General features: G+C 50.3%; 1 pseudogene; it reads left to right on the top strand.

Moving 5' to 3' along the window:
• Positions 1 to 10,926: 10,926 nt before the first annotated feature.
• LOC119509836 lies at positions 10,927 to 11,904 on the top strand (annotated as a pseudogene).
• Positions 11,905 to 19,152: the final 7,248 nt, after the last annotated feature.

Below are 19,152 nucleotides of genomic sequence, written 5' to 3'. Positions count from 1 at the left end.
CCTGTGTCCCAGGCGCTGGCCAGGGGCCCAGGATAGGGGCAGCAGGTCCCGGCGCAGGCCTGCCCCGAGAAGGGTAGAGGCTGGGGTAACCTGGGCACAGTCACATAGATGCAGGTAAACCTGTGCCTGCGGTGAGTGTGGGACATGAGGTGCAGTGGGTGTGAAGGGGCTCAGGGAAGGTTTCTCTGAGGAACTGACACTTGAGATGAGACCTGAAGGAATTAGCCAGGGGTGGGAGGGAGGGTGACACAGTCCCGGAAGAGGGAAGGTCATGCACAAAGTCCCTGGGGCAGAAGGGGACCGGTAGTTCCAAAGTAAGCCCAGTGTATAAAAAAAGAGGGGGAAGGTACTTACTGACAGATTCCATTTATGTAAAAGTCTAGAAAATGCAAACTAATTATAGTAGCAGAAAGCAGATCAGTGGTTGCCTAGAACAGGTGGCCAGGGAGGGAGGGATTCCCAAGGGGCACGAGGAAATGGGGGTGTCCAATCTGTGCATTATCTGACAGTAATGCTGGTTTCAGGTGAATAGTGTCAAAACTCAAATTATGCATTTTGTGTGCAGTTTTTTGCCCATCCATTAACCACTTCCCCAAAAGCTGTTTAAAAAATGAAGACTTAGAAAGCCAGTGTGGGGGGCTGCACAGAGGGAGGGAACAGGATGGGAGACGAGCCTTCCAAACCCAAGGGTAGGGCCTTTGTTTTATGGGCAGTTCATGGAATAAAAGTAAAGAATACATGGACAGGAGAAGGGAGAGAGGGAGGTAAGGAAGGAGGGGGGAGGGAAGTCACTGCATAAAGGGTTTCTGTTTGGGGTTAAAAAAATACTTTTTCTGGTAATGGATGGTGGTGATGGTAGCACAACATTGTGAATGCAACGAAGGCCACTGAACGGTATGCTTGGGAGTGGTCGAGATGGGAACATTTACATACATTACCACAATTCTACAAAGAGAGAGACTAAAGAGATGACAACAATTAAATGTAATACACGATCCTGGATTGGATCTAACTTAAAAAGACTAAAAAAATTAAAAAAAAAAGGTAAGAGAGAAAGGATGAGAAGCAAGGTGAGGTGGTGAGTTAGAATTCTGCTGTCACTTCCTCTGTGAGCCCCAGCAGTCATGACCAGTCATGTCACCTCTCAGAGCATCTATTTCTTGGCCTATAAAACAGCTGCCAAGATTGTCAGAAGATCAAAGAAAAGGATCAGGGCAAGTGTGCTTAGGGCAGAAGGCAAAGGGCTGTGCAGCTTTGGGTAAGGGGAAGGACACTGAGATGGGAGACTGTCCCAGATTGTCCCAGGTGGGCCCAGTCTACTCGCGTGAATCTTTAAAAGCAGATGAGGGAGGCAGAAGAGTGGGTCAGAAAAATGCAAAGACATAAGAGGAGGCAAGAGAGAGTCAAAGCATGAGAGAGACTCAACCCGCGGGCCTTGACGACAGAGGAAGGGGCCACAAGCCAAGGAATATGGGCAACCTCTAGAAACCGGAAAAGGCAAGGAAATGGATTTCCCAAGAGCCTCTAGAGGGAACGAAGCCCTGCCAACACCTTGAACGTAATCCAGTGAGCTTAATCCCACATCAAACTTCTGGCCTCCAGAACTGTAATATAATAAATTTGCATTAATTTGAATAAGTTTGAGGTGATCTGTTACAGCAAAAGAAAACTAATACAGGCGGGCTTTACACTGTGGTCCAGCAGAAGAGGGCAGAAGAGGGCAGGGATGTGTCCCAGGAGATGAAAGCAGCATGAGGTTTAACACCAAAGAAACTAGACCTTGGTCCTCACTCTCCAACCAGGGGACCCAAGACAAATTGCTTCATGATGAGGAGCAGATTGCTGGAGGGGCAAACAAGATGCCCCATAGATGAGGCACGGGGTGGAAAGAGCTTGGAAGCCCCAGGCGCCCTGACCTTGGGTACTGGCCTTGGGGCTGAGACATGAGCAAAGGGACCCAAGGATGACAGAGAAGCAGGGCTGTCAGAGCCAGAAGGGACCCGTGTCCCTGGCCTTGCTGATGAAACACTTGAGTCCCAGAGGCAAAAAGGAGACCCTTCGGAGTCCCACAGGAAGTTAAAAGGCCAGAGTCAGGATAAGAAACAAGGTCCCCCAACATCCAGACCAGATGTTGGGGTTCTGCTCAGGAACACTGCATCCCTTCCCAGGTGGCTCCCTGCTTTGCAGCTCAGTATTCTGGGTGTGCTTTCCTGCCCAAAGCAGATCTCAGACCACACAAGAACTCTGCATCCTGCAGTGCACCCTCTGGAGACCGAGTGCCAGAGACAGCTCACAACCCCAGTGGGTTGCTCCCCATCTGTGATGGTTTAATTCATGTGTCAACTTGGTCAGGTGATGGTGCCCAGGTGTCTGGTCAAGCAAGCACTGGCCTAACTGTCACTGCAAGGACATTTGTGGCTGATTAATAAACCAGAAGGCTGATTTTTTAAATCTTCAACCAATTGACTGCATCTGTGGCTGACTATATCAATAAAGGGCATGTCTTCAGCAATGAGAGGATGCAATCAGCTGGATTTAATCCAATCAGTTGAAGACTTTTAAGGGAGCAGAGAGAGAACCTTCACTTCCTCTTTGGCTAGCCAGCATCTCCAGGAGAGTTCATCGAAACTCTTCATCAGAGTTGCCAGTTCGCTGCCTGCCCTACGGAATTTGGGCTCGTGCATCCCCACAGTTTTGTGAGACACTGTTCCGGTTTGCTAATGCTGCTGTTAAGCAAAATACCAGAAATGGACTGGCTTTTATAAAGGGGGTTTATTTGGTTACAAAGTTGCAGTCTTAAGGCCATAAAGTTCCAAGGTAAGGGGGTACCTGTGGTCGTAGTTGATTCGTCTGGGGGGGGGGTGGCGGCCGGTTGCTAAATCCTAGGCTCTCAGGATTGCTCGGAGGGTACCGGCGGCGGGGGCTCTTTCCCGGAGGCGAGGGCGAGGCGGGGGACTTGGCCAGGTCCCCGGCGGAGGCGTGCAAAGTATGGAGGGCGGCGAGAAAGGAACAGGCGGGACACGTTTCTTTTTAGGGTGAAGAAACCAAGAGAGTTTATTAGGGGAGAGTACAAGCTTATAACGGGCGGTTTAGAGGGCGGGGTAGCTGTAGAGGTTAAAGGCTTGGATTGGTTCTGAGAGGGCGCGGAGGTTGTCTTTGGTTGTTGGGTGTTGCACAATGATTGGTGCATGCGCACTGGCAGTAGGGGACGTTGCATTGTAACGGAGGGGTTGAGTGGTTAGACGAGGGAGGCGGTCTTACCCGGCAAGCCTCCTCCAACGGTTGGTTTTGGGTGAGGAATTGGGGCCTGCCTCCGGCCTCACCTTCTCAGGCCCGGGGGGCTGTGGAGGGCGCTGTCACCCGTACCCACTACCCTCCCCAGGGGTGGATCCGGTCCCCCGGCCCAGGCCCGCCAGGTTGAAGCACGTAATCAGTATCCCGCAGGTACCTTCATTGAAGGATGGCCAATGGCGTCTGGAAAACCTCTGTTAGCTGGGAATGCATGTGCCTGGTGTCTGCTCCAGGGTTCTATTTTCAAAATGGCTTTCTCCTAGGATGTTCCTCTCTAGACATCCTCAAAAATGTCACTCTTAGTTGTTCTTGGGACATTTGTCCTCTCTTAGCTTCTCCACAGCAAAAGTCTGCTTTCAAAGGCTGTCTCTGAAATGTCTCTGTAAGCTGCAGCTCCTCTCTCAGCTCCTGTGCATTCTTCAAGGTGTCTCTCTTGGCTATAGCAAGTTTGCTCCTTCTGTCTGAGACTATATAGTGCTCCAGTAAACTAATCAAGGCCCAAGCTGAATGGCCAGGGTCACACCTCGATGGAAACTATCTATTCAGAGTTATCACCTACAGTTGGGTGGGTCCCATCTCCATGGAAACCATCAAAGAATTACAATCTAATACGTCTGCCCACACAAGACTGCACCAAAGATAATGGTGTTTTGGGGGACATAATACATTCAAACTGGCACAGACACTTTTATAAAATCTCATATTTGCAGATATCTCCTTTTGGTTTTGTTCCCCTGGAGAACCCTAACTAACACACCACCCCAACAAAAGATCCCGCAGCTGCCTGGACGGCAGCTAGCGAACAGCCCAGCCCACCGGCTATGCTGAGATTCATTCCCACGTGGCACCTGAGAGGCCATTCTGCATGATTCATTTCCACCCTGCAGCCAGGAGAGAAAAAGCATGTCCAGGTGGATATCTGAAAAACATCTGCACCAGCAAAAAGCTCCAAGGTGGGGTACGTGCTGGAAGTGGAAGGGGAGGCTCCCAGTGGAGGGAATGAACAAAGAGCATTTAGAGCCCAGAGACCCTGCCTTCTCTTTCAAGGCCTCTTTCAGGTCTCAGAAAATGCAAATGAAAATTCCAAATCCATCCACTGGCAGGATCTTTCCGGTTCGGGGGAGGTTGAAAAGGCAGACCTGCCCTCGCCTGGCGTTTTAGGCCAAGTCGTCCTTCCCTGGGTCAGCCGTTGGCCTGGCATGAGTCAGCGGGGGCAGATGGGCTCTGCACAACCAGTAAAGGATATTAAAACAGAGTCTCCTTTCCAGTGTTGGAGGGCCCAAAATAATCCGAGCCCAGGCACGGTGGGAGCAAGGCCGAGGGAATCAGTCAACCTGGCTATTTCAGAAGATGTTCAAGCATGTGCAGAATCCCTCAAGGAGGCTTCTCCTTTCTGTTCTCAGAGCACTGGAATGTTTCATTGTCATTGGTGTAAAGGTCCATTAGTGATAGTCCTGGAAAATGGCACTTTCAAGGTCAGAGAAACACAAGCAGAGGAGGAAACGGAGCAATTACTCCAAACACGGGACTGCTCAGCTGCTTTAACCCTAGAGGAAGGAAGGCATCCCATCGAAAATAAAGCCATGCACCAAGTCTTGGGACGGGCATACCTGCTAATTAGATGGGCAAGTGGTCACAAAAACAGGCTGCTGCTGCCCCTCTTCCCAGACACTGCTCAGATGACAATGCGGTCAGAATCCACGAAGCCCCTCTGGGTATCTTCCTTGGCCTCCCCCACTGTTCCAGTTTGCCAATGCAAAACACCAGAGATGGATTGGCTTTTATAAAGGGGGTTTATTTGGATACACAGTTACAGTCTTAAGGCCATAAAGTGTCCAAGGTAAGGCATCAACAATTGGGTACCTTCACTAAAGAATGGCCAGTGGTGTCCAGAAAACTCTGTCTAGCTGGGAAGGCACATGGCTGGCACCTGCTCTAGAGTTCTGGTTTCAAAGTGGCTTTCTCCTAGGATGTTCCTCTCTAGGCGCCTACTTGCTCCTAGGTTGCATTCTCCAATATGTCTCTGTAAGCAGCAGCTCCTCTTCAAAATGTCACTCTCCATTGCTCTGAGGTCCTTCTGTGTGTGAACTCCTTTATAGGACTCCAGTGATCCAATTAACACCCACCCTGAATGGGCGTGCTAACATCTCCATGAAAATTATCCAATCAAACGTTTTACTCACAGTTGATTGAGTCACATCTCCATGGAAACACTCAATCACAGGATTCCAACCTAATCAATACTAACACATCTGCCTCCACACAACTGCATCAAAGAACATGGAGTTTGGGGGCACATAACATATCCAAACCAGCACACCCATCCTTCCCCACCCTGCTCCATGCCTCAGGGTTGACCTGTCCACCCAGCAGCCTCAAGGGGCAACCTTACCCTCTGGCTTCCAGCTGGGGTCACCCAAGGTGGGAGACTTGAATCCCCAGCTCCCTCTGGGGGGAGGGGGGCACATGGGCAGCTCTAGCTCTGCTAGAAATCCAGGCTCTGATACCACTCCGACCCTTCCCCACTCCGCCTGGGGTGGCAAGCACTCCTCCAACCCTATTGCCAGCACTGAGGCCCTGCCCTGTCTGCGTCGATTCCTTCAACCTTGTTGTCTCCTTTGAGCAGCCTCTGAACACTCCTCAGTGGCCCCGCTTGAGTGTTTCCTCTGTGTCCTTCCAGGACCTAAGTAATCTCCCCCCTTCTCCAAAATATTCTCCCTGGATTACTCAAGCCACCTTCCTGGAGCTGCAGAAACAGAGTCCGTATCACTCAATTTAGAATGGAAATGTCCTCGGCCTCGTACAGCCTGCGATGGATCCGTGGATGCCAGTCTAGTTTGCCAAGCCAGTTTCTAACCTTCAGGGCAAGGACAGGCTTGTGTGCACCCTTCACATCCACCCAGGGCCTGCTAAGCACCTGCCTGATGGAGCCAGGGGAACCTTCAGCAGAAGACACCTTTGCCCAGGTTCTAGCAAGTTCATGGAACCTGTGGGCAGGTGGGTGGGGCTGAGGGTGAGCGCCAGTGAGAGGAGCACAACGAGGCTCCAAGCATGACCAGTTCTCCTCTCCCCTACCCACCCCCTTCCCTCACCCTTGGGCCAACAGCATGTCCTGTATTTCCAGTTGGCAAGAGACAGGATTATCTTTAAGCTGTGGCTTCTCGCTTCTTGGAAAGAAGGCACCTTCATTCAGCAATGTCGACTGCAGGATATCCCAGGCCACACCGAGAGGCCAGGTGTTGAGGCCTTAAATGTGGAGAGGACCCAGACCACGTCCACTGGGAGCCTGGGCCTGGGGGGATGGCAGGTCCCGCCACCAACGATCTGGCAAAGGGATTAAGAGTCAGCCTGACCCAGGTCAAGTCCTGGCTTTGCCATTTACCAGCTATGGGTCTCTTAGGCAGCAGTCTTAGTTTGGGTTCCCCCAAAGCAGCCCTGGTACAAGGATTTGGTGCAAGGAGCTTATTGGAAGGTGGTCCCAGGAAGCATGGTGAAGGTGGGGAAGTATATCAAGGAGGAGGAAAGCCAATGGAGAGTAAACAACCGGGGCACAATCCTGGGAAGCTGGGGTATTGATCTACCCACACCCACGCCCCACTGGTTGGGGGTCTGAGGGCATATTCCAAGTTGTTAAGTCCCTGGCATGTCAGCCCATGTGCAGCCAGCACACTCCCCCAGCCAGGAAACACCCTCAGGAGGGGAAAAACAGAAGTCAGCTGTGTGCCCACCCACTGACCACAACCCTACTGCCTGCACTTCACGTCTCTAATCCTCACCCATAAATAAGGGGTGACAAGACTGCTGTGAGGGCTAAGTGGCACCTGGGGACAAAGCTGTGACAGCCTCCGTCATTCTAGAATTACAGTGGTACCCTGTGCATTGCATGTTACAGTAGCACAAGGACCCAGAGAAGAATTTTGACTTGGAGTCCAGGGGAGCTCTCCCAGAGGAAGAGGATGGTATTTGGGTCAGCAGATAAAGGATCCGATTTGATAACCAAACAGTTCTTTTGTGCAATCACTGAAGCGCTGCCTCTGGAAGGGACCTCAGAGGGTCCCTTTGGGTAAATGAGGGAAGCAGGGCCCAGAGAGGTGGGGTAACCCACCCTCTGAGTACCTTGTAACACAATTGGGGCTCCTGACCCAAGAACTGTGCCCCCACCTCCTCCAGATGGCCGCAGTGGCCCAGGGCACATTGGGGCAGGTGTCACACTTAAAGGACCAGCTACCTGCCCAGTCTCCCAATTCCCTCAACATGCCAGAGCCTCCACACCCACTTGCAAATGTGAAGAAGCCAAGAGTCAAAACCCAGGAGAGGAGATGTCATATGGATCCCAGGCTTCTGCTGCCTGGAATCTGCCATTTGAGTCTCATTCTTTTGATTTAAACCCTCTTTCATTCTGCAAACATTTATTGAGCTTTTAGAACCAGGCATAGAGGATAGAGTCTAGATAACAAATAAACTCAAGTTGATGACAATAATACCTGGAAGCATTTTTACCAAGAAAGGTTAAAGTGCTACAGAAATGCAGATATGGGAATGCAGATAAGGAAGCAATTAAGTGTGCTTGGGACAGAGGAGGTGGCAGTTGAGTGGGTCGTAAAGAATGCATAGGAGTTTGCCAGGCAAAAGAAAACTTTGGGGAAGGACATTCAGGTGGAAGAAAGAGCATGAACAAAGAAGGGAGGTGTGGAATATTCGTGGGAGACTGAAAAGTTTGGAGGGCAAGAGCCTGGGACAGGCCGGAGAATTGAGTGGGCAGAGCAGCTGTAGGCATTGCCATGGCAACACCAGTTATTTACAGCCAGCATCTGTCCTGATTGGTCAATACCTGTGCAGGTACCAGTTGTTACATAATATGACTATCACCCCTGTTTAGACAGGGGCTGCAACAGCAAAATATCCTCTGAGGATTCATAGGATCAGACTCAGTTTTGCAGAGAAATCTCTCTTGGAGCTTGGACGGGACGACCCAGTTCTGTGGAGTGATGCAGGTGAGAGGCAGAGAGCCTGTCCTCAGCCCTAGGCCTACTTGTCTTAGCTCTGCACTACACTGTCTGCAGCAGGCTGGGATGTCTAGGGGTTCCCCCACACAGTTACAACATGAACCAAAGTCCCTGCATTGCTCTGTGAATCAGAATCTCACAACTTGAGCTCTGGAAGGTCCCTCAGAGACCACCTAGTCCACGCCCTTGTTTCACAGTTGAGTGACCCAGAGATGAAACTAGAACTCACACCACATTCATTCATTCAACCAATACTGGAGTGCTCCACCATCCCAGGCCTTAAGAACACAGCAGAGCAGAAAGCAGACAAGGCCCCCGCCCTGGCGGAGTTCCAGTTCTGGCAGGAGGAAATAAAGACAAAAAATAATAATTGTAAGAGGTCCTGTGAGGGAAATAAACTGAGTGATGGGATGCAGGGGTTGGCAAACCACAACTTCTGGGCCAAAACTGACCCACAGCCAGCTAAGAATGATTTTACATTTTTAAAGGGTTGGTTTAAACGTTTTTAAAACAAAACAAAAAAAGAAAAGAAAAAGAATATGCCAAGGACCATACAACACAAAAAGCCTAAAATATTTACATTTCGCCCTTTACAGAAAGTTTGCCAACCCCTATAGAGAGTAACTGGGGCGGGGGGCTTCCTAAATAGCAAGGTCTGGGTTCCTGGGTTATAACATGATCTCTTTCTACTCCCTCAGGGCTGTCTCTGCTTGGGGAGGATTAAACAGTGAAATGGTTCGTCAAAAGTTCACTGTACTTGGCAACCTGCCTGTAGCTAGGGGTCCAGATTTCCCAGCACCCCCCACTCCCACCTGCTGCCTGGGGTCTTACTCAAGGAACCTGGCCTCGACCTGGCTGCAGTTAGGCCCACCTCTCCCTGACTGGCAGGCCAGGGGGCCACACAGACAACAGCTTCCCCCACTGACCCCTAACCCCTTCACTCACCCCCTCCTCCAGCCTGAACCACCTTGTCAAAAATAGAACTGTGTGGATTCCTATTTCAAGACACCTCCCTGGAAATCCAATACCCAGAAACTCTGACTTCTTTAATTTCAGTCAAATAAATTTCTCAGTCAGCAGCTCAGAGTACCACTTTAGAAATCTTGGCATTTGATAACAAGGGAAGAAGTGTTTATATGCAAACAAAATCAAATGCACAACTTTAGCTCTCCTAGAAAGAAAGTCCATAAAACACGTTCCAGCAGCAATTGTGAATAGAAACCCACCTGAAGCAGGAAGCATGGCATAAATCCCCAAGTTCACCACTCAGCAGTATCTGGTGAAGGAATCACATTTCTGAGCTGAGAACCAAGTTGTCTCTTAAAACAAACCAACCAAAGGTTTTCCTGTCAATGTTCAACACAGAGCCTTTCCTCTTACACCAGTTGATCACCCCGGAAGTTTCTGGAAGACCATTCTGTTCATAGTGAAATCTGCGCCTCATGGAAAATAATTTACATCTGAGCAGTTAACTCCGTAGTTGTTAAGCGAACCATTCCCTAAAATTAAAATGACTCACACATCCATATAAAGGGATACAATAAAACTCGTAAGATGGTGATGATGAAAAGAGCACAGGAGTGTCTGGTACAACACAGGTTGAATGCATTCATCTCTGACTCCTCCCCAGATTCCACTAAAACCATAGCAAAGGATTCTTTAAAAGAATAAACACACAAGAACGAAAGGACTGAGACACAGCAGGAACAAAATCTTGGAAGCTGGAAAGCAGATGGATAAGTGGTGTCTGACCGAGTACAATCAAGAAAGCCGAGCGGGGAAAGCTGAGACCCAGATTGATTTACAATGAGAATTCCACCAAGGCAGAGCAATCAGCTGCACCAGCTACCTCTGATAAAGTGGGGCAGGGGGTGAAATTTCAGTGGAGATGAAAACAAGAGGATTAACTGAAAGGCTACATAAGAAGCAATTAGATACAGATTACTTTTCCCACTTCTCATAGCTGGCCATCCGCCCCGCCTGCCCCAGCAGAAAACTGGAAGCTTATTCTCTGGAGAAAGTAAAAGATCTCTACCCTGGAAGATACCAAAGATGTACAGAGAAGCGAAAACTGCACTCTAAACAGGAAATTAAATTAAATCTTACATATTGGATATGAGACCCACAGTCTTCTTGCCCCACTCAGCTCTCGGAATGCAGGAGAACGGAAAATTCTTCACAGGGCAATGTGACCCACCCACAGAAAAGCTACGGGTGCTGACATATTCGTTTTGTGTGTAAGGACAAATGATAGACATGTAAAAATGTTTTCTCTGCTTTTCTCCCAAGGAACACTTAATTTAGAATTAACTTCTGTCAAAGAAAACACAATTTCCTGCACTCAGTCTGTATTATTTCCCATAGTTTCTATTTTCAAGGGGAAAACAGTACGCTGTGTTTGACACATATGATTGCAAGTTTACGGACCTACTAATCTTTCTGTTATTGTTTCGAGATGGCCAAACTAAGTCCCCTGCAGCCGGGCTCTTGTGTTGGCTGCGATTAGAATCCCTGGAAACTGCCAAGGCCAGGGCCCCGCCCTCCGGAGGCTCAGATTTAATGAGCGGGGGAAGGGCCAAGGAGTCCTAGTTTTAAAAGCTCCCCAGCTTCCTTTATCTAGCGGAGCTCCATGGACCGCTTCTTCCTTCCGTCCGCCCAGGGTCGCCTCGGCCCCCCACCGGAACCGAGTCCGAGGAGGCAGCCGGTGCCCAGCCAAAAAGAAATGCAAGTCCTCAGGGAGAAGCAGCAGGTCTCCTCGGAGTTAGAGAAGCTGAAGTCCTCCCCCTTCCACAGTCAAAGCGAAGTGGGACCGCGAGGGTTGTACCCGGAGTGGGCAGCAGGACTGGCAGGGCGGGAACCATCAGGAAAGAACACAGAAGGGCCAGAAACAGCAGCCAGGGCTCCTCTCCCCAGAAGAGGGATTGCAGGAGAGGCCGGGGAGTGGGCTGCTGCAGGCAGGAGGAGCCGTTCAGAACCCGCGGGCTCAGGGAGCAGGAGGGAAGACAGAGCGTGGCCGGAAGAAGGAAGTGGCCATGATACCAGGTTGCAGAAATTGGCTCCCCGCCCTGCCAGCCACAATAAAGAAAAAGAGTTGCCCGCTAAGGAAAAGCCAAGCTGCAAATGCTCTGGGGCACTTCTCAGGGACACTAACACCTTCTGGGGTGTAGTCACCCACTACAGTGAGCCCCCAGAAGCCCTTTCAGGAATGGTGACATGCTCCAAGTTGTGTACATCCATCGACAGCACGCCCAGCCCTGGGTGGACACCGCCGATCGCAGACATCCCCACAGGCCATCCCTCTTGTTCAAAGCAGCCTGCAGTGTTTCAGTACCGGTTCATGGAATACACTCGTGCTCATGGAATACACTCGTGCTGAGGGGCCTGCTGGCCGCAGGGTGAGGCCCTGCATCACTAACCTTGACTCGGGCAACGGGACCTTCTTCAACAACCCGCACATCGGGCCTCAGTGTTACTATGAACTGAACGAAAAAGATGTGCTTACATTTGGGTTCAGTAGCAGAGAATATGTCTTCATGAGCCCCCAGACACCACGAAAGTAGACAGGAGAGAAGATGAGGACGACGGGGAAGAAGTGTCCGACAGCTAGCCAGCTAAGGAAAGACCCAAACTATGGAGAGGCCCTCCCTCCCTGGAAAACACTGGGACTGACTCACAGAGCACCATATGCTCTCTGTGACACCCTTTATCTCCTCAAGTCTCTCTTCTGTTGCTGACCAGCTTATGTTACTATTTAAGACAACCGACTTCTGCTTGGTTGAACTTTTTCTGTGGCATGTCAGCCACATGCCTTTGGGCATCTGTTTTTGGAACAGTCTCACCAATTACAACACGTCACGTTTTAGTAGAGGCCTTGTAGCTTCACTTGGTGCCTTCAGAACTGCTGTCTAGGAAACGAAACTCTTGGTTAAAGGGAGAACTGTGGCTTGTTCTCCTTGTACCCTTACTTTATTTATATAGTTAAGCTTTATGGATCAGGGTTTTGTTTCGGGGGCAAACCCCTGAACAGAATTTTACTAAGCTTTGGTATTACCAAAACAGCCTGCATTATATACCAAAACTTTGACTTGGTTGAGCTCCTGAGTCGTAGAAGTTGATTTTGTACTTAGTGTTTTGGGAGTGGAAATTTATCACATGACCTCACTACAGCAGCCCTTGCTTCTGAGCCCCTCCGCCAAGCGCTCTGTGGCAGCTCACAGTTCTGCCCAGGTGTGGGATAGAATCTCCAGATTTTCTCATCAAACCTTCCTAGTCATCTTCTAGATCTCTCATTCTAACATTGACAAGGACAGCTAATTAAGTGCAACTGGTGATGTAATTTTCAAATACTTGTTATTGTATCCTGGTAATAAGTGAAAGCAGAAGTAATCAGCTCAGATAACTGAAGTTTTTTGTTTTTTTTTTTGGTTTTGTATTATTATATTAAGTAAGCCAGTATATGATACAGCTTTGTTTTAAAAGGCTTAGAGCTGAAATATATATTTCAGGTTGATATGGTACACAGATGGTTATATTTTTTAACATCCTACCCTTTGAGGAAATTAGTTCTGGATCACTCAGTGAATTAATGTCATGTTGATCAGAGCCTAAGTATAACACACAAAAATATCACACCATCAATGCCTGCTTGTGAAATAATGTTTTAAGCACACAGTGTTCCTTAGTATGTGAGTCTGTATCAAGTGAAAAGGCTATTCAGTTTAAATTAAAGTTTTGGAATGTAAAACTTAAAAAAAAAAAATGCTCCCCAGGTGATCCTAATGGGCAGTAAAGGTTGAAAACCCACTCCCTTCAAGTGAAAGCCGCAGCTGACAAGCCCACCCATCCCCTCCTACATATTTACTCTTAAATCTGACTGGGTAGATGGTGGTCACCAGATACGAGGAAAACTCCTAAGGTGGAAGACAGACCAAAATAAGCAAACACATCCAAGAAAGTTCTTTCTGGCTGCAGCTGTGACTCAGCACTTGGGCTCAAATGCCCCCAACTTTAAATTCACTGTGGGCTGGGGTAGAACATGCAAGGTGTGGGGGCACAGTGGGGTTGGAGTACAAATCTCCCTGTGGGGGGCAGTGCACATGACATGCCTAACATGCGTGGACAATGCAGAACAGAACCCAGAATCCAGGTGGTGAGGACCACACAGGCTCCCTCCCCTCTGTGTAGGCCTTCAGCAGATGTCACCTGCCTGACACTGCTCTGGCCACCCACCCAAGTCACCACCCCTCCCCAGCACTCTCTGCCCCCACTTTCTGCTTTACTTTCCCCTAAGCCCTTATCTCCTCTAACAGCCTGCCTTCTCTACTAGACAAGGTTGAAGCCCAGCTTGCCTCTCCATGGAGCTAGCCTCAGGCTTCTCGAGGGCTCCTACATGCCCAACTCCAGGCTCCAGACCTGTTGGGCCATCCTGCACCCCTTACCCAGGTGAGCACCAAACCAGGGCCTCCCACACTTGAACACACAGCAATCACCTGGAGAGTTTAAGTGCAGACGCTGAATCATCATTTGTAATGACACCAAAGTGATGTCGGTGGAGCCAAGGGTTTTCTTTCTCTCTCTCCTACCCCCCCATATCTTTCCCTTGTTCTCTCTCTTCCCATCTCTCCATCACCCCATCCCTCTCTTACTCTCCTCTCCCCTTTTATTTCCTCTCCCCATTCTCACCCCCAGCCCTCCCATTAGCTACCCCAGGAATTAATTGGCACCCATAGGCACTGTCTCATCCTACAAGGCTAAAAGGTCAAACCTCTGATGCCAAGGGTTGCAGGGAAGGTACCTGGTTCCACATTTCCAGAGGCAAGAACATTAAACCAGAAGACTCCTGAACCAAGCAATTGAGAGCTGGGCTCATCACGGTCCCTTTGTAATAACCACATAATAACTCTTATTAACAGCCCGTCGAAGGCAATTACTCCTCCAGCAGATTGTAGCAAACGCTCTTCTTCCACACCTGCACCCTGACCCCCAATCTCCCACCCCCTACCTGAAGGCAAATCTTCCTCCAGCTGCTTCCCGGCTGACCGCTCCTCACCCACCCTTTCCATCTGGGGTCTGGGGGAGTCTCCACAGCCCTTTTCTCTGTTTCATTTCCATGGAGACATTCGATGGAGGAACAAGGAATCACCAAGAATCCATAGTCTGTCCTGGGGAAATACCATAAGTGCCTACATTTGCAAGTAGGTTTACACAGCATGGATTATAAGAGACGATCAAAATGACCATCAGTGACAAAGGAGGCTGATTAAATAAATCACGCCAAATAGAACACTAGACAGCCAGAGAACAACTGGGGGGAGGAGGGGGTCAAAACAATAATAAGAAGAGCCTAGATTAAGTTTTGCTTACTGAGCACCTGGCCCTATTCTGAGCACGCTGTACCAGCATCTCATTTAATGTCACAACCTGGCAGGGGACAATTATCCCCACTTGCCAGCTAAGGAAAACAAAGATTTAGTAGTATTACCTGTTTTTGAACCAAATTGAATTTCACTTCACAGCAAGTAAAAGCTTCTAGAAAGTAACAGAATATTTTCATGACCTTGGGGTAGACAAAGATTCCATAAACAGGAAACAGAAGGTATAGCTTCCCAGGCTCAAGAGCAAGCAGTGGGAGTAATTTACTTATAAATTCCTGTGTGTATTCTACCCTGGTCCACAGGAAGAGTGGGAGGTGCACCCGGAATTGCTCAGTACACAAAGCCTACCGTACATCTCATCTGGAACTCCACTGGGAGAAGACAAGTTTGTAGGGAAAGGCCTGGAAGGAAAGGCGGCTCCATCACCAGGCCATTCCCAAGCAAGCCCGATGGTCCGGGGCGGGCACCAGGGGGCGCCCCTCAGGCCGCGCGTCCGCGCCCGCCAGCAGCTGCGGCTCCCCGCCCCGGCCTCCACCACTACGGAGCAGAATTTCCTGGAGGCCACCTCCATTTTATTTGGTCATGCGACCGGGGTTCACAGAAAGTAAAATGGCTTGCCTCAGTCCTGGCGGCAAGCGCATGGCAACTCCTCGGGCTGGCTCCCTGGAGGCCTCTCCCGCCACCTCACTGCAGTCTCCTTCTCTGGAGCACCCTGCCCCTCTCTTATGAGCATAATTACATCATTTACAGAACTAAGTGTCCGCAGAGCCATGGAGCGGGCGCGGGGATGGTGATGCGCTCTGCAGGGGAGGCAGTACCGGGGCACGCTCCGGTGGAGGAGGCGCGGGGTAGAAGCTCGAGCTGCCATCACCATGTAACTCTGTGGGCACGTGGCCAGGTGGGCCTCCCTGGGGACCTCGGGGACCTCTTAGCTCCGTCTGCCACCTCTGCCTGCGGGTCCCGCCAAGGCGCCGCGTTGGTTTCTGGGAGGGACGGGGAGGGGCGAGCTCACCCAGAGCGCCGCTCTGGGGCTGCCCCCATCTTCCGCCTCATCACCCAGCGGCGCCCAGATCTGGGGCAAAGGAAGGCACAAACCCCTGCTGAAGACATGGCTCTCTTGTGTCAGAAACAAGGCCTCTCAAAGGATGAGTCTGAGTTGACCTCTGTTCCTCCCGCCCCAGTGAGCTTTCAAACTAGGATCAATGAGCTGCCCCCGGGGCCACCAACAGGCCCACATTGACCCATGCTCAGAGGCTGGGGCCTGGCGCTTCTGTCAAAGGCCCTTCACAAGTCCACATGTGCCCAGCACCACTGTCCGTGACCAAAAATCCTGCAAGGGGGCACCGTCCCTGTACTCAGACAGACCCAGTTCAAGTCCTGGAGCCTCTGCTTGCCAGCTGAGACCTTAGACACATCATTTCCATCCTTTGGGACTCAGTTTCCCCCAAATAGGGGTTAATGTTTCCATGTAATCCATGTGCATCGAATGGGATGATGCACATAATTAGCCCTCAACCTGGGTTAACTACTCTCACAGCCTTATTTCTCAGCTCACAAACCCAGAGTAACTTAAACCACACTGAACTTAATTTCTGTTGCAAGCCCCCTTTTCACTGGATGGTGGAAACATAATCAGTTGAGGGCTTCCCATCCCTCTACTCCTTGGCTCACTTTTAAGGTCCAGGTGGTACTAAGACCTGGGGGATGGGGGCAATAATGAGCCCCAGCTGTCCTCTGCTGCCGTCTTCCACGTCATCCTCACTCCATTTGGCTGCTGGGTCACACAGGTCCCTGCTGTGTCCTTCTCCCTCCACAACAAGGCTCTTTGAGCAGTCAGTGCAGACCCTGGGCCAGGGTCTCTTGCCCTCAGCACTGATGACACTTTGAGGGATAATTCTCTGTGTAGGGGCTGTCCTATCCATGTAGGGTGTTTAGCAGCTCCCCTGACCTCTATCCACTAGATGACAGTAGCAGTCCCCTTCCCAGTTGTGACAACCAAACATACCGCCAGACATTGCCTCTGGTTGAGAACCACTGCCCCAGGCCACCCAACACCTTCTGCCGTGTAGGAAGGAGCCCTGGTGAGGTCTCCTGAGCACAGGCATAGACTACCATCCGCAACCCCCAGCCATCTCTTCTGCTCCACCCACTCCAGGGTCTCCCCCCATTCCCTGAGCAGCCGAAGGTTCCAGGGCTCTGTGAGGTCTCAGGACACCAGCTGCAGAAAAGGGCAGTATCTCCTAAAGGGCAACCGTGTGGTGCAGCCACGTGTGATCGGGAGGAGCAGGTAGTGGAAGAAGGGCTCCCACCCCAGGGGGAGAGACTCACCATCTGCTCTCCCAGCCTCTCCTATCTCAGGTTTGCAGCCCAGTTCTGCAGTCTCTGCAGATGAGCTCCTCAGACCACCTGTGCCTTTCCCCACGCGGCACCCATCCCATCCTATGCTCTGCATCTGTGGGGGGGGGGGGGGGTCGCACCTAGGTGTGTGCCTGCTGCAGTTCACAGGTGGCTTGGGTCTGCCTCCCTCCTTGGCCTCCAGGCCTGGGCAATGCCACTGTCATTCTTTCCAGTTCCTTCCCTGGCCAAACCCCGGCTTCTGGAAAGGGCACACTTCCCTGAACCAGACACAGCTGCTGTCCTATTAAGAGTTCAGCCATCAGTCATCCTTAACAATGACACCAGCTACCAAAGTAGAGAGCCAGCATGAGCAAGACGCTTCACCCACCTGATCTCATCTGATTCTTACACCAGCCCTAAAGGCAGGAGCCAGGGTCTCCATTTGACAGACAACGGAGTGTATCAGTCAAGGTTGACCGGAGAAACAGAATCAACAGGTTAAGTGATTATGTACAGACACATGCAATTAAGAGATTTATTATAAAGAATTAGCACACACAGTTGTGGAGGTTGGCAAGTCCAAATTCTGTAATGCAAGCCACAGGGTGGAAATTCCAGTAAAGGTGATGCTGAAGTCTTGAGGGAGAAATTCTTCTGATCCCTGGAACTTTCAATTCTTGCTCTTAAGATCTCCAACGGATTGGATGAGGCCCCCCTACCTTACGGAAGGTCATCTCCTCCACTTGAGGTCAACAGATTGTAGATGCTAATCTCATCTACAAGAGACCTCCACAGTAACATCCAGGCTGGTATCTGACCGAATTAACTGGACAGCATAACCCAGCCGAGATGACAAGAAATTAACCACCACAGGCTCCTCCCAGGGTAGTGAGAACCATGAGAAGGCGGGTGGAGACCAGGCCTCGGAGGGGTACTGAAAGGCCTGTGACATTTCTGAAGCTAGTCGGTCCGGGTGCAAGTGCCACCTCCTCCCCCTGGCACGTTACTTCTCTGTACCTCTGTTTCCCGTTGACAAAATAAGGATAATAATAGTCTCTACTTCATGGGTCTATTATGAGAATTAAATGCAATCCGTGCTCCTAAAGCGGAATGTAATTCCTGGCACATAATAAATCTTAGCTGCTATTATTATTATTGTTGTTGTTGTTGTTATTTTGACACCGGCTGCCCCCTTGCAGCCCTCCCCTGGTTCATCCTGCAGTGAGGGCGACTGAACCACTGAATTCATCACTTTGGAGTCATCTTCCTCCCATGTATTTGAAACATTAAAAAGAAGACCAAAGAACAAAAATCACACAATTACTCCAACTTCCCGCCAGCCCCCCAAAAGGCTCCGAGAGCCAAGCCCCAAGGGAGCATAGCCTCATTAAATCACAGACATCCTTAAGCCGTAGAAGCCAAACAAGAAGCCATGTAGCAACTTACTTAATGAAATCCGTTTGAATTAAAATTTGCGTTTTGCCTCATTCTCCCCCAGGAGAATCGCCTTTTAAGGGTTGTAGTCACAGGTCCTAAACCCACACACCAAAAGGGCCAATCTGTTCTCCCACCAGAGGCAGGGGGTAGCTGGGGACCCCGTGGCTGGGAGGGGAGCTTTGAGACAGCCAAGACCATGTTCTCAGACAAATGAACCTTCCAACCACCCCTGCTGTTTTGAGCTTCCAGCTCCTCCCTCCCCACCCCTCAAGAACAGACTTTTCTGCTATTCTGGGACTTGGGAGAAGCAAGGTTCTAGGGCCTCTTTAGCCTGGACAGTGACCCCAAGGGACAACCAATGGCTGTGGCCAATGTACAAACCAACAACAAAGAACCATGGACCCTACTATATGTCATGGTCAGGCCACAAACTGCCACCACCATCATCTCTACCAAACACCCCCTGCCCCTTCTGACTTTAACCATTTTCTGGGCAAAATGATCCCTGCTATTCATTTACCACTGATGGTCCCTGAATTTAAATGAGGGAGGGGCAATGGAGCCTGGACCTCCAGGGCCCCTACCCCATGGGAAGGCCCAGTGCCTGCACCTCCCACAGAGTCTTCCAGGGCCATTGGCTGCAGCCTGCTCTCTCCAGGCCAAATTGGGCTGCTTTCATCCAACAAATATGCTGAGTGACTGCACTG

Source organism: Choloepus didactylus, chromosome 15 (assembly GCF_015220235.1).
Source record: "Choloepus didactylus isolate mChoDid1 chromosome 15, mChoDid1.pri, whole genome shotgun sequence".
Classification (NCBI taxonomy): domain Eukaryota; kingdom Metazoa; phylum Chordata; class Mammalia; order Pilosa; family Megalonychidae; genus Choloepus; species Choloepus didactylus.
This window is presented reverse-complemented; position numbering and strand designations above follow the sequence as displayed.